Genomic DNA, 15219 nt, shown 5'->3' with positions numbered 1-15219 from the left:
AGTATTTCTAACCAAGTATGTATTTTTGTCCAAATTTCTTTTGCTTTAATACATGACCACCACCGGTGATAATATGTACCGGGATTTTGATTATATTTCCAGCATTTACTAGACATATTTTTAAACATTTTTGCTAATCTGACAGGTGTAAGATGCCATCTATAAAACATTTTATATAAATTTTCTTTATACAAAGTTGCCATTGTCAATTTATAGTTTCTTTCCCAAAGATTTTGCCATTTCTCTAATTCTATATTATATCCCAAAAAATTGCCCATATTATCATTGTTTCTTTCACTTCTTTCATCTTCCATTTTCAAATTCAATAAAAAGTTATACAATTTTTTATCAGTTTTTCATCAGAAGTCAACAACACCTGATCAAACCTTGTCTGGTCTTTATAGAAACCGTATATTTTAACATCTTTATCATACCTTGATTGCATTTACAGTCGAGGCCACCATGATAAGTCAATACCCTGATCTTCTAACTCTTTAATTTCCTATCTGTATTCAGAATATCCTTATATGTTAAAATTTTCTCAAATGTAACTAAGTTTGGGTGAACAAATGCTTCCATTGTTGATAGCCATCCTGGGATTTTTGTATAGATTTTTGATTTTATCTTTTCTCATACAAATAATAATGCATTTCTTATGTAATGGTTTTGGAAATATCTATAGCTTTTATTCTTTTCATACCATAAAAATGCATGCCATCCAAGTTGCAAGTCATGTCATTCTAAATATAACAACCTTTTGATTCTAAGAGTTATCCATTCTTTTAACCATGTTAGAGCACATGCTTGGTAGTATAAGACCCAATCTGATAGTCCAAATTCTCCATTTTCTTTCTTTTTTTTTATAACAAGTTTTATTAATTTTCCATTTTTACAAAACTTCAGGTATTAAGGAAGAACATGGTGATTGGGTAATACATAGTCCAATAACAAGCTTTTCCATACATATGTCAGTTTACATCATCAAAAATTTCCTCTCTGTTTCCCTTAGTTATTATGTCTAATTCAAATTAATACATTGCTGGTTATAACTTTAATCCTTTAAGACATTTATCAACAAGTTTTGACTTATATGCCTCCAAATCCTGTTTTTAAGTTTTATCTAAAATTCTCCATTTTCTTTAGCTTCTTGTAGCATTTTCAGTTTAATTCTGGCTTTCCTTCCTTGCCAAATAAATTTCGAGATCAGTATATTCAAATCATCAAAAAACTTTTTCTCTATTTATATAGGTACTGTTTGAAATAAAAAAGGAATTTTAGTAAAATATTCATTTTCACAGTAGCTATTCTTCTTAACACTGATAGTTGTAAATTTTTCCATTTTTCCAAATTTAATTTTGTTTGATTTAGTAATTTTATATAATTATCTTCTTTTATCGTTGCACATCTTGCTGTTAAGTATATTCCCAAATATTTAACTTGAAATACACAATTAAAATACAGAGTTTTCTGGAGTTTAGTGTAGTGTCACTGGAATAGCTGCTGCATATAACATTGTTGTATGGCATTTAATGATTAGCCTCAGACAACCACTAAAATTTTATCTCAAATCTTGTCTTACATTTTTCTTGCATAATGAAATTTTTATTAAACAGTTCAAAGATCTGTTTGCAGTGATAGGAAGGCTGAATCTGCACGCCTTCAGATTATTCAAATATGAATCCTCTTCTCCTCCAGTTGTGTGTGAAATTTATTTATCTGTGGAGAAATCAATCAGTTCTGTCCATCTGAGTAGTTTACATCTGTGATGGTAGCCTCTTTCTATAAGTAAGATACAGTAAATTCCATAATCCATGTGAAATAATTGTGACCCAAATGAGTCTTTTGTTTTCTCCTTTCATGGAGATTGCTTAAAACAAGGCACACATGTTGCAGCAATAACACTACCCACAGTGAGAAAAGATCTTTCCTGTTGTGTCTTGAATCAATCATTCTTGCATATTTGAAACAGCAAGAGAAAAAGGCTAAGAAACCACAAGCATTTTTTTCTCAAGAAAAGGATTACATACTATCTTTTTGCACACTCAAGACTGGGGAGCAGGCTTTCTTCCTCTTTCTTATCACCACTGAGTAATATTTAATTAGCAGGTTTTCCCTCTATTGTTTGAAAGAGTTGGACCTGTTTGCTGCCTACCTAGCTTGTACTTCCTGTAATGTGTTAAATATTTTGACAAATAAAGTAGAAACAGAGGGTATACATTTGTGGTGAGATATTTTTGTGTTTCTAGTTTTCTTGGTAAGATTTTTTAGGAATCAGTTGTAAAACATAAGGGAAAATGAGAACAATGAATAAGTGTTCTTAATTTATAAGAAGTACAGCGAGTTTGATGCAGCCTGTAAGGAAAAAAATATTTCCGAATATTAAAATTAAACTGGCCTGAGAAAAATTGTATCCAGTGAACTTTATCATGCACACAGTTTCTGATTATTGCATGAGTCTTCTACTGAATTTAGGATTCTCAGAGTACAGTATAGGTATTTTATGTGTATTTTGTTTGCTTTCACAGGATTCCTACAAAATGTGGGTGGCCAATTGGTAGAACTGTCTGGTCCTATTCTAGACACAAAATGTAGGTGAATATGATGTAAGTGAGTCAGCATGGGCCAAAGGACAATGTTATTGGGCTGGATGTGTGAAACCACAGATTCAAATTTCAACTGCACCAAATTTCAATAGCTAACTGGGTGGCCATTTGGGAACCACTTCTCCTACTTTGTCTTGTGTTGTTGAGACAACTATTGAAAGCATATTCAGAAAAGGGAAGGAGAGAGTGGCTATTTTGGACAAAGATGTGAAGGCAAAACAGGCTGACTTATGATGGCAGTAGACAGGTACTGCAGAGCCAGCAAAACAAAGGAACTGATTGAGAAAGAAAAGAGTACAACATTTCAAAGTGAATTATGATGTCACTTGTAAGGAGTTGACATCCACCCATTCTTATGGAGTTTGCACATTCATAATCATTGGAAATCCACAAATAATGCAATGTATTAATTTTAAAATAAATTGAGTTAATATTGTCTCTGCAGCTTTTCCTAACACACACACATTACTATTATTATTAAATTTATTTGCTGCCTATCTCACCATGGAACTACTCTAGGTGGCTCACAACCATATAAAATGAAGAAATAGGAAGTATAAACAAAGTGAAAGTAAAAGAGTAGAACAATAAAATAAACAAGAAAAAAGAAAACAAAGAAAATACACCAATATGATTAGTAAAAAGAGTTGGGTGAGTGGGGACCAGAAGTGGAGTCTGTTGTCAATCTAGCAGCCATCTTGAGAATCGAAGTCCCCCATTAGCTCCCCAGGCCAATTTGCAGAGGAAGGTCTTATGCTCTTATGGAAGGATAGGACAGGACAGATCTTACCCTGAAGGGCAGGAGTTCCAAAGGGTGGGAGCTGGAGCAGAGTAGGCTTTTTTTTCTGGATCCCAACAATTGGCATTTTTTTGACTAACAGGATCTGTAGAAGTCCCTCTCTGCCAGCCCGAGTAGGACAGGCTAGTCTTAGAAGGATGATATATGTAATTACACATGAACTCTGAGCTAGTGAGCTCTTAAACAACGACCATATCCATTTTTAAAAATAAACTTTTTCCTCTCACACACTTATGTAAATGCCTTATATTTAATGTAAACAAAAATAGTTACAGTTCTAAGGAATTCAGTGTGAATAATACTGAAAGGAGAAACTGATAATGAAAATGTTTATGTCATGTACTTCTATCTCTGAAAGGCATCTTTCACCAGCTATTAGCATCCAAAACCTTTTTTTTACATTGGTAAAGAGAGTTCACACATTGTGCGGTATTTTCTAAAATGACACTGAGGTGTACATCTGTGGGAAAAGTCAAAATCCACTTTCCAAGAAAATGATGTAGCTATTTTTATTTTTCCTTTCGTTTCGTTTCCTTTCCTTTCCTTTCTTTTCTTTTCCTTTCCTTTCCTTTCCTCTGTCCAAGATCAGAGATGGCATGGGCATTACAAATATGATTTTATCAAGGCACAGCACTTAATTTTCCCTTGGGAAAACAGACCTATAATAGATAGATATCGATATCATTAAACTATCAGCAAGAGTTTATAAATTAATGCATACGCAAGTGAGAGATTAAAGAGCATAGATTATAATAGATGGTTGATAATTATTAGTGAATCTGTAATTACAGGAGAAATTTCATCCCAAAATGGTGTTAACATCCTGCAAAAGCTATCCAGCAGTTTTTTCAATAGCTGCTGGGTGTTATTTTACCTTTCTAATGCTTTATACTGCAATTCTGGGGACATCATCTCAACCACCTTAGGGGGTCTTCAGATTTCCGCCGCTGAGGATGGAATCAGGTCTGTATCTTTACAGGGAGAAACTTGATACCAAATCCTTCTTCCATCATCCCACCAGCCTCCACAGCTGTTTCTGTTACTAGGAGAAATTTTGAATCTCCTAGTAAAAAACCAATGACACTGAAGGACTTTTTGACTATAAAATCCACAGCTTTTCCAGTTCTTTCACTTATCCCCAATTTGGAGAAAATGTAGGATAACATTTGCAGTTCAGACAAAATGTCAAGACGGACGGAGGAGTTGAGAACCAAAACCAAAGCCAGAATCACAGCTCCTTTATGTCTATCCTGAGAAATGAAGAATATTTCAAAGTATTCAAAGTTATAATAGTACTATTGAGGGGTTAGAGTTGCTGTATTACAGGGGTGTCAAACTCAATTTCATTGAGGGCCGCATCAGCATTGTGGTTGCCCTCAGGGGTCCGGGTGGGTGTGGCCAGGGTGGTTGATGGTGGCGTGGATGGAGTGGGTGTGGTTTTGGCAGGCAGTGGGGCACTCTCCTCACAGAGCCAAGAGCTGAGCCGGGCGGTGCAAATCTGATGAGAAGTGCAATGCTGCCTAGCCCCCAGCCTGCCCAGTTTCAGCAGGCAGCAAGGTGCAAAGCTGGCAAGCTTCGCACCACCCAGCCCAACCTCTTGGCGCTGTGAGGAGAGCGCCCTGCCAAAACCAGGCAGGCGGGGGCTGGGCAGCGTCGCGCTTCTTTTTGGATTTGCGCCGCCCGCCTCAGCCTCTCAGCATTGTGAGGAGAGTGCCCGCTGCCTGCCGAAACCCCTCCCCCAGAGCCCATCAAGCTGGATATGTGAAGTAGGCGAGGGCCATTTGCTGGCCACTTCCAGGCGATGGTGCATTTCTTCATTCCTCACAAAGGTGACACCTCCCCAGCATGCACCCAGGAAGTGGGGCTGACGTGGCAGGGGCTGGTTCCTCGCTGTTTCCAGATGTCCTTGTGGAACTAAAACTGAATACTTTTCAGCATAGATGGCCACCACAAAATTGTACATTGGCTCCCGGCTGGCCTGGGCCAGGACTAAGGCAACGGTGGCCTTTCCCTCATTGTTTCCAGGATGGCTTTGCGGGCCACATGAAATCACTTTGCGGGCCGCATCCGGCCCCCGGGCCTTGTGTTTGACATGTCTGCTGTATTATATCCCAAACCTATCAGCCACAACAGAGGCCAAATAAAGTTTAACTATCATGGGAGTATAAACCAAACCAAAATATTGGATTATTTTGTCAGTCTAATCAGTGTATATATTGTTGTTGTTAAGCCAACTACTGGAGTAAGAGTTTAGCAAACACAAAATAAACCACATGCAACCCTGGACAGATACTAATGCAGCCCCACAAGATTGTAAATGTTTAACATTATTAAGTGATTAATATACATTAACAACATTATATATTTTATATGCAGTCCAAGACAATTCCTCTTCACTCAATGTGGCCAAGGCTTGCCAAAAAGTTGGACATCCATGGTTTAGATGGTTGAAAAGATGTTTGGTCTTGGAAGGCTTTATAACATTCTGACAACAAGGAGTAATCTGATGAAAACAATTGTATGTTACATATATAAAGCATTTTATTTAAAGCAAATTAGTTCTTCTTAACTTTGACTCAAATATGCCTTATTAACAGCTCATTACAGACACATCCAACACTTTGATGCAGCCTACTCTTCATTCCCAGAGCGTAACTTTGGCCAGAGAATGTTGAGTTTTTAATAATGCAGTATAGCAATGGTGTTTTTCATTTTTTTTCCATCACAATCCTTGCTTTATATGGAATCTGAATCACTTAAGTAGCAACTATAGTGATAGTGTGTTAGGCTGAGGAACTGCCAGGTTCCTTTTGGTGCTTTGAGCTGTAATGAACACACCTCCTGCCATATGGTCACTTCTGCCAGCTTCCCTCCATGACTGTCTTGATTTGTGGGGTTACACTAATGTGACATCAGGAAAAAGGGGTACCTGAATCAAGATCACTTGAGGAAACTGTAGGCCAGGAGTTCTGTACAGTGATCTATTTGGCCATGTAGAAATAAAGAATCCAAAACCAATCTACTGATGGGGTGCTCTAAATTCCTACATGAATTTGATGGATGGGTTATTTTAAAGATGCCATGGGCTACCATGTTTTCTAGCACCTGCCTTGCTGCTGCTCTAATGAGATCAGCAAGATAAGGGCCATTCTAAGTAGTAGTTCAGGAGTTTTGTAGAGAGCTGCAAAAATGGCTAAAATTATAGTTGTCACAATTTGTCAAACTTTGTTTCCTCCCTCAACCCATGTTAGAGAGATGGAGTAATGGATGTTATCCTATTTTCTGAAAAACCCAATAGTGCACCTTAATATTCCTGCCAGCAATAGTACAATGCACACACAAAGAAAGATTGTATAATTGTATTTTGTGATATAATGCCTATATTACTAGTAACTGTATAGTAAGCTTTGCTGTATGAAGAAACTGAGAATATGAACTTTTCAACTTTCAATCCAAGACTAGAACTGGTTTCAACTGGTTTTGAGAAAAGTAAACTAAGCAAACTAAGCATGGTCATGATGTGTACCTGACTAAATAGGTGTGCAAGTCTGATGGCATAATTGGAGTGTAAACACCAAGTTAGATAAACAAAGAAGTCTGCTAGCTGAGTCTTTTGTCTTTAATCCTTCATGTTATAAGAGGTTGTTTTACTCCTGGCATCATCAAGTAAAAGAACCCTGCAGCCAATTCTCTCTGGTTGTGTTTTATTGGATTTAAAATAAATCCCACAATGCCCTTTGCTGCCCTTATTACAGAGGAGCTGTAGAGACTTAGACATAGAAATGATGCTGGCATCTTTTTTTGCGGTGTTAAGCATTTTAAACCGGTTGTCTGGATCTGCTCTGTGTCAGTTTCCTTATGTCTAATCATCACCTCAGTGTTTAAAAGTAGGGAGCAGATATCCACCAGGTGACACAGCATTTAAATCCAGATTTTATGAAAACCACCTACTCTTCATAATATCTGAATTAAGACTAGTTCTAATTACAGGCAGTCCTCAATTTACGACCATAATTGAGCCAACATTTCTGTTGCTAACTAAGACAGTTGTTAAGTGAGTTTTGCCCCATTTTACTACCTTTCTTGCCACATTTGTTAAGTGAATCATTGAAGTTGTTAAGTTAGTAATACAGTTGTTAAGTGAATCTGGCTTCCCCATTGACTTTGTTTGTCAGAAGGTTGCAAAAGGGAATCATGTGAACCTGAGACACTGCTACCATCATAAATATGAATCAGTTGCCAAGCGTTTGAATTTTGATCACATAACTCGGGAATGCTGCAATTATCGTAAGTGTGAAAAACAGTCATAAGTCACTTTTTTCAGTGCCGTTGTACCTTCGAATGTTCACTATGAACTGTTGTAAGTCAAGGATTAGATGTATATTAAATTTGGTTTAATATATTGACAGATTTCATAGTTATTTTAAAATCATCTAGCATGCTTGATTTCCGTCTTCATATATGTATAGAAAATAATAGATTTAGCAGAATTAATTTTCTGCCCCATAAGGTAGTCATTGAATAGATTATTCTCCAATTATTAGCTAAACAATTGATAAAATTTTATTTCTTTTCACTTTTCCAGTTGTGTAGCACATTAATGTCTGGCTTCCAAACAGATTGATTGCAAGTATTTTTCTTATTCATCACCTGAGCCCATAGGATAATGAAAGGATAAACACCTCAAATTTCCTCTCTCAGAAGCCCTAGGTTTTCACTCATGATTCCACTTCCTGCTTTAAGTTAGCAACTGAACTATTCCTGCTGACTCTACCTATCTTCCAGAGGCACCTCACCTGGTGTCTTCCCCCTCTCCCCAAGTGTATAGAAGAGGAGGCAATTAAAACATAAAGATGAAAACAAAACAAACATCTATAAAATAATGTTCTGGTCATGTAGCTTAGAGACTTGCGACTACAGGTTTCTGCCTTTCCTTCTCAAAAAGACAAAATCAATATTTAGTAAATAACACATATAACACAACATATAAGAGAATTAGCTTAATATAGTGGTTAAGGCATCAAGCTAGAAACCAGATTTCTAGTCCTTCCTTAGGCACAAAGCCAGCTTGGGCCAGTCACAGCCTTATGAAGGAAGCAATGGCAAATCACTTTCAAAAAATCTTGCCAAGAAAATTTACAAGGAGAAGCATAGATATAGACACACACACACACACACACACACACACACACACACACACACTTGTACTTCTAAAATAATTCCTTCTGCAATATGCATTTTAATATTTTAGATCTTACAATACTACATAAAGATAATTTTATAGAAGTTCTAGTTGAAATAAAAACATGAGATCTGTCTCTTTGATCCAGCTTTAATAATTTTCTGTAATATCTTGACCTAAATCTTTTTTCCATTTATATTTATTAAAATATTATCACTGGCTTTATTCTATTAATATTTTTGGATGTGCTATATTTATTACTAGAGAATTAAAAGAATGTCTAGTCTATAAATATTGAAAATAAAGTAGTACTAGTACAGAAAGAACATTTTAATTATTCCATGCTTTTTCTGATGCCTGAATATTGCACAAAAATTTTATATCCTGTAGTTCTATGTCATAAAATAATCATTGAATATACATATAAGCCAACAGATGGTCCCATTAATATTTTGACCTGAATAAATTATTTTTCTAGGGATTTACTAGGACATGAGCAGATTAATGAAGAAAGGTGGTATTCCAGAAAAAAATTAAACAAACTATTTATGTTCGACTTTATAAGATAGAAAATGATGTATATCAGGGTATCATGCCACAAATGTTTTCTTGCTATTATTAGAGGACAGTGAAGTTGCCAATGTTGGATTCTATTTTATATCTATGTCATCAACTAGCAGACTCAGAGCACTGAATTAAGAGTGGTTCAAAGTGTTTTAAATAGATTATCATAATACAAGTAGTCCTTGAATTACAACCACAATTGAACCCAAAATTTTTGTTGCTATGTGAAATATTTGTTAAGTGAATTTTGCCCTTTTTATGATCTTTTCTACCACAATTGTTAAGTGAATCACTGCAGTTGTTAAGTTAGTAACACAGTTGTTAAATGAATCTGGTTTTCTAATTGACTTTGTCAGAAGATCGCAAAAGGGGATCACATGACCCTGGGACACTTCAACCGTCATATATATGAGCCAGTTGCCAAGCACCATTTTGATCAAGTGACCATGGTGATGTTGCAACAGTCATAAGTGTGAAAAACGGTCATAAGCCACTTTTTTCAGTGCTATTGTAACTTCAAATGGACACTCAATGAACTGTTGTAAGTCAAGGACTACCTGTAATTGGAAGTATACTTCTGATGCATAACTTGCCCAATTTGGTTTGTACATATTTTATTTCTCAATCTGATATTTTTTCTATATACTGAATTCTTAGATATGCCCATATGCTGAAGTACTGTGTGTTTCTGTTCACATGCAAGTGTTTCCAACTGATTCTGACACTTATTATATTTGAGCAGCCATGTAACATCTATAAGGATATCAGATCATACTAGAAAGGATGGACAGGGTAGTTCCCACAATAATAGTCCTATGTGCATATGAATTAAAATCCAGTGCCTCAGGCAATTATAAGTACATATGAGTCACTCTTCCCTACCAATTCACTTATGCATTTATATCTATGTAATATCATTGAAAAGGGGGTTTTATAGGCTTTCCAATATAGATAGTGATATAATTCCACTAGCTTTTAGCACTGGATTTTGTTTCTACTTGTTAGATTTGGGGGATCACACAGTTCAGAAATGATATAAGTATGTAATGAAGAAGGAAGAACAGTTGCTGGTCATATTTTTGCAAAAAACTGCAATATTAGAGCCATAACGTAATCTTAATGCTATATTAAAAAAAATCTTGCACTAAAATCCTTCCTAGTCTTCAGCTGTGTTCCAAAAGGACTGGTGGTAATTAGCAAAAACTGTAGAATGTCTTGTTTTCTAAAGCTTAGAGGTTGAATAACTGCTGTACTTAGCAATTCTGCTTCTACTGATATAAGTATGAATCTAATATTTCTCCCATTTTAAGCAATGTAATTTACTTCATGTATTCAGCTATTTCTTTGAGGTACTGCTGAATTAAATTCTATATTAGAATTTATGTCAGTAAAATTACATGGATTTATTTACATTGATTTATCTGAGGGATGGTTTTTTTTTTTTTTTTTTTTTTGTATTTAGGCCCGCAAGTCTAAACATATTCTTTAGGCCTAAAGGATAAATCAGAGGATATGTAAAATGAAACATTTACTTTTAACACCTGTAATAACACTGCTTGTGAGATCAGAAAAGATTAATTGTGCCTACTACCTATTTATCTAAAAAAAATTATCACCCATAAACAATGGAATTATGAAGAAATTAGCATTGATTATAAATGCCTACTGACCACACATTATTAGCTAGGGTAATGAGTCATAACTCACCAATACAAGACCAAAATAGCTGCAAATATAGATAATTCTAATTTTTTTATCAGTTCTAAAAAAAAATCATGAAAATTACCCTGATGCAAATATCCTAAAGGTAACTTTGAGATATTCAAAGTATCATGAATAATTTAATATTGCAATGTTAATTGTTTTTAAAAAAAACCCGAAGTTTTCACCATAGAATTCCAGAAACAACATAAACATGCTAGTCTTACTTGCATAAGTGTAGCAATAATACATAATTATTTTGCCAACTGAGGCACTTGCTTTGTCCAAGATGTTGAATACAGTTTACACCTACCAAAACTAATTTATGGCTTACCCTAATCTATAACCCATACTCCATAAACTAAACTGATTGCTAGTCAGTTTGTGGGTAGAATTTAAGTGCTGCTCATCATCCATAATGACTTAAGTCCTACTTACCTGAAGGACTACGTCTCTCTAATTGCATCTGCTTGTCCTAAGCATTTGAGAAAGCAAATGTATCTTAGAATGAGTAAATCCCTTTGCTATGTATTCTAGGGCTGGATTCATAGAATATGATAAGATGAATATATTTGGTTTGGTTAAAAATGTTGTATGACCCCACAAAATGCATGGCTTGGTATGATGTGTGAATTTGATTTATTGGAAGTCATGGACTGCAAGTACTTAAAACTAAGACTGTCTTGTTTTGGAAGGTCAGGCAGAAATCTTGATAGGTTAAAGCTGAGTTATTGTAACTCTGTTTAGACTTTCCACTTAGATTGGTGTGATTTAGGACATTAGGCTAAGCACATCTCTCATTTAGCTTAAGATCACAGCCAAAACAAAAGGAAGCCATTATTCACTAGTTAACTGTTCCCCATAGAAACATTCCAACTATAACACTGGCCAATTCTCACAGAAAATGACCAACAGTTTCAAAAGATTGCAAGATTGCAGACTCAGTGTAGAGATTTTCATTAAAGACTTCCATTTGCCTGTATGGAATTTCAAGGTGTACTAATTAAATAGAATGAGTGACAAGGTTACATTAGTGTGGTGTGCCTGGGGACAGAGTTTTCAGATAGAGTTGCTGGAAAGAAGTGGTTCTGAAAGAAACACCTGGCTTGGACTCTCAGCAATCCATTAGTTAGAAACAGGAGAGAAAAACAATCCCACCACTAATGAGTCCCAGATGAAAAAGGCCTATTTAACTAGATGGAGGCTTTAAAAAGAATTCTGAATATTCTGATTGATGAAAAAATTATTTGGCATTCCTAATTGTTTCTTACATTAAAATGTAGAGTTTATTTTTCCCAGTTAAAGCATTTGGATAGCCAACTATTGAAAACACATGTAATAAATTATGAGGGAAACAAAAGAGAAAATTCCAAGCATGCATATATGGAAGATAAAATTTGCATCATATTTTGTGTTGGTTAAGTGTTTATGAGATAACACTGTGGAATGAGACTCAGGTTTAACTTGAAGAGGTTTATTAAACACGAAGGGAGGGAATTTTCATAGTATCATCTTTGGAGCAAAACTGAACTTCATGTTTCCCTTTTAGCTAGACTATCTTTACTGTATTTTCTGCTAAAAAGCATATATCCACATTTGATGTACTGTATTTTTCAGTGAAGAATGGTAATCATAACAAGAATATTTGCATCTGACAGGGCCCTAAGTCTGAACCCCAAACTAAAATTGACAGCTTTATCATACAGTTTCAGGGTGCCAAGCCAATAATTATAAGTAAGTAATAGTCACTTACTCTGGGCGATATTTGGGTGTTATTTTTATATGAGAATTATGGGGAAAAATACACAGAAACTTTTCAGAAATTATTAGCACTCCTATTATCTCAGATCAAAAATTTCATGAGGTTAAATTCTGGGAATTTAGCTAACTAGAAAAACAGTTGTTTAATATATAGTATACTCATTTCCCTTTCTTACATATTTCCCATAAATGTTTTCTTCAGGTAACTGTAGTTTCCATATAAACAAAATATTAATAATCAGGACATAAAACCAGTTTTAATTTATTTTCAGTACTATATACTGGCACCATCAAGAGTATTTTCTTCAAAGTAGAATATGTTGAAGATTCATCAACATTTTCTAGTATTGTAACATTTAAGAGCACTTAAACTGATCAAGCATTTGGTTTATGGTTAAGACTTTATACTAGAGGTAGAGAAGGAGTAGCAAAACCTGAATTTTGGTCCTGCCTTAGACATAAAAGCCAACCAAATAACTTGGGACAAGTCACACTCTTTTAGCCTTAGGAAGAACATAATGGAAAATCACTTCTGAAAATGTTGCCTAGAAAATGCAGGGATTTGTCTATGCAATCAATGTACTTTACTCATCAAGAGTGAAGAAATAACGCATCCCCTCCCTCAACAAGCATAATGTCATCAAAAGTAATAATGTTCATTAAAAAGAAAGAACACTCTGTTCTATACATTCCAGCTGCATCAGATATTTCTTACATAGTATTAATGGGTTAATGCTTACTTTGGTGGGAATTTTTTTATTAGCAATTCTATTAAATTTGAATAACAAGCTTTTTTACAGTAATTTCTCTAACATACTATGATGATGATGCTTTCTTGAGAGAATGAGAAGCAAGGTAAATCAGCTAGTTTCAATTCATACCCACTGCACAAAATCTTTATTTGGGGCAGAGAGGTAAGTAACTCGCGTAAGGTGCTCATGATAAACAAAATGTTTGCCTGTTCAGTCAACAGTTGTTATCTGTATGTAATATACTATTAAATTATTTGTAGAGCAATCTCACATATGATTCCCTAGAACAGAGGTAGGCAACCTTGGCTCTTTTATGACTTGTGAACTTTCAACTCCCAAAATTCCTGAGCCAGCAGGAATCCACGAAGTCCATGAGTCATAAAAGAGCCAAGGTTGCCTACATCTGCTCTAGAAGAAGGTTTTTTTGCTATTTGGATTGGGTATTAGGAGATGTAGACCAACATATCAAAAATATAATAGATTGAGTGAGGGAGCCTTTTTTCCCCTTGCAATCAACTGCCTAGACTATGGGTGTCAAACTTGCCGCTTCATGTGACATGTCACGACATATCATGACTCTTTTTGCATTGCTGGCAATGGGGTGGGCGCAATTTTGGTATGATGAAATTGGCCCGCAGGCTGGCAGTTTGACCACCCCTGGCCTAGACAAATAGCTATAGTTTCTTGGCAAGATTTTCAGAGATGGTTTGCTATTTCTTCCTTCCAAGGGCTGAGAATGACTAGCCCAAGTTCAGCAAGTTGCTTTTGTGCCCAAGGCAGGACTAGAATTTCCTGATGCCTTAACCACTACACCAAACTGGCTCTCTAAGATAGACATAAGCTAGAATAAAAGCATAATTTGTAAGACTACAGTAGCAGCATAGGGGCTGTTTCAGCAGTCAGAATATCAGGGTGGTATGGAGCCCATAAAATGGATGTACTGTTTTTGAATGTCTGTGCTGTCCAGGTGACTGTACTGTATAGTTTTTAATGATTTGTTTTTAATGTTTGTGTTGTTTGTATGGCTATTTTTCTTTTTTTCTGGTGCTATTTATGCTTTAATTGTAAGCCATTCAGAGTGGTGAGTATGTGATTGGGCAGCTATATAAATTGAATAAATTTATATAGCTGTCTGGACAGTCAGTTATTTAAAAATGATCATTATTATTAACATATATAATTATTGCTATGACTTTCCAGAAAAAAATGGCTGCTTTGATCTCTGGAATGTCTGGTATGCTTGGGAAGAGAACGTGCTTTGCTAGATATTTCCATGATAATACCTAGAATTGAGAATGCATCCCTGTGGTTTCTGCAGGGTTTAATTTTGTATTCTTATTGTTAATTTAAATTGATATGGCCATCCAATTCAAACATTTTGGGATGATCAGGGCTCACATTTATATCCCTCTCTAGATGTGAAATTTATTCATTCAGGTTCCAGTGGCTGAGGAAATAGTTAGGTTTTTATCTAGTACGGGGAGATCATATCAAAGAGGGGCACTGCCACAGAAAGGGGGCTTCCACAGCAGCTTCATATAAATATTAATAAGAAGTGGGTACAAGTAATACTAAAGGCACTGTGATTAGCAGTGTCTAAGGTTGAACCACTTCCTTCCATCAACACTGAGGTGTATCAGCCAAAGAAGAATGGATATTTTCCAATCTCAAATCCCTGAGATGGTCCAGAAGGATAGCATATCAATAATATTGAAGGCCACTGAGAAATCAAAGGACCAAAAATGATGTACTTCTTCCCAGGCTAATTCATTGTCAAGTGCAACTACCTCAGTACTGTATCCTGGTCTGAACCTAGACTGAAAGGAATCCAAATAATTGTTACTTAATCTTGATAGC

Source organism: Crotalus tigris, unplaced genomic scaffold, assembly GCF_016545835.1.
Source record: "Crotalus tigris isolate CLP2741 ecotype Arizona unplaced genomic scaffold, ASM1654583v1 scf7180000017952.28453644438:3035480, whole genome shotgun sequence".
NCBI classification, from domain to species: domain Eukaryota; kingdom Metazoa; phylum Chordata; class Lepidosauria; order Squamata; family Viperidae; genus Crotalus; species Crotalus tigris.
The sequence above is the reverse complement of the archived record's forward strand: the minus strand, read 5'-3'. Positions refer to the sequence as shown.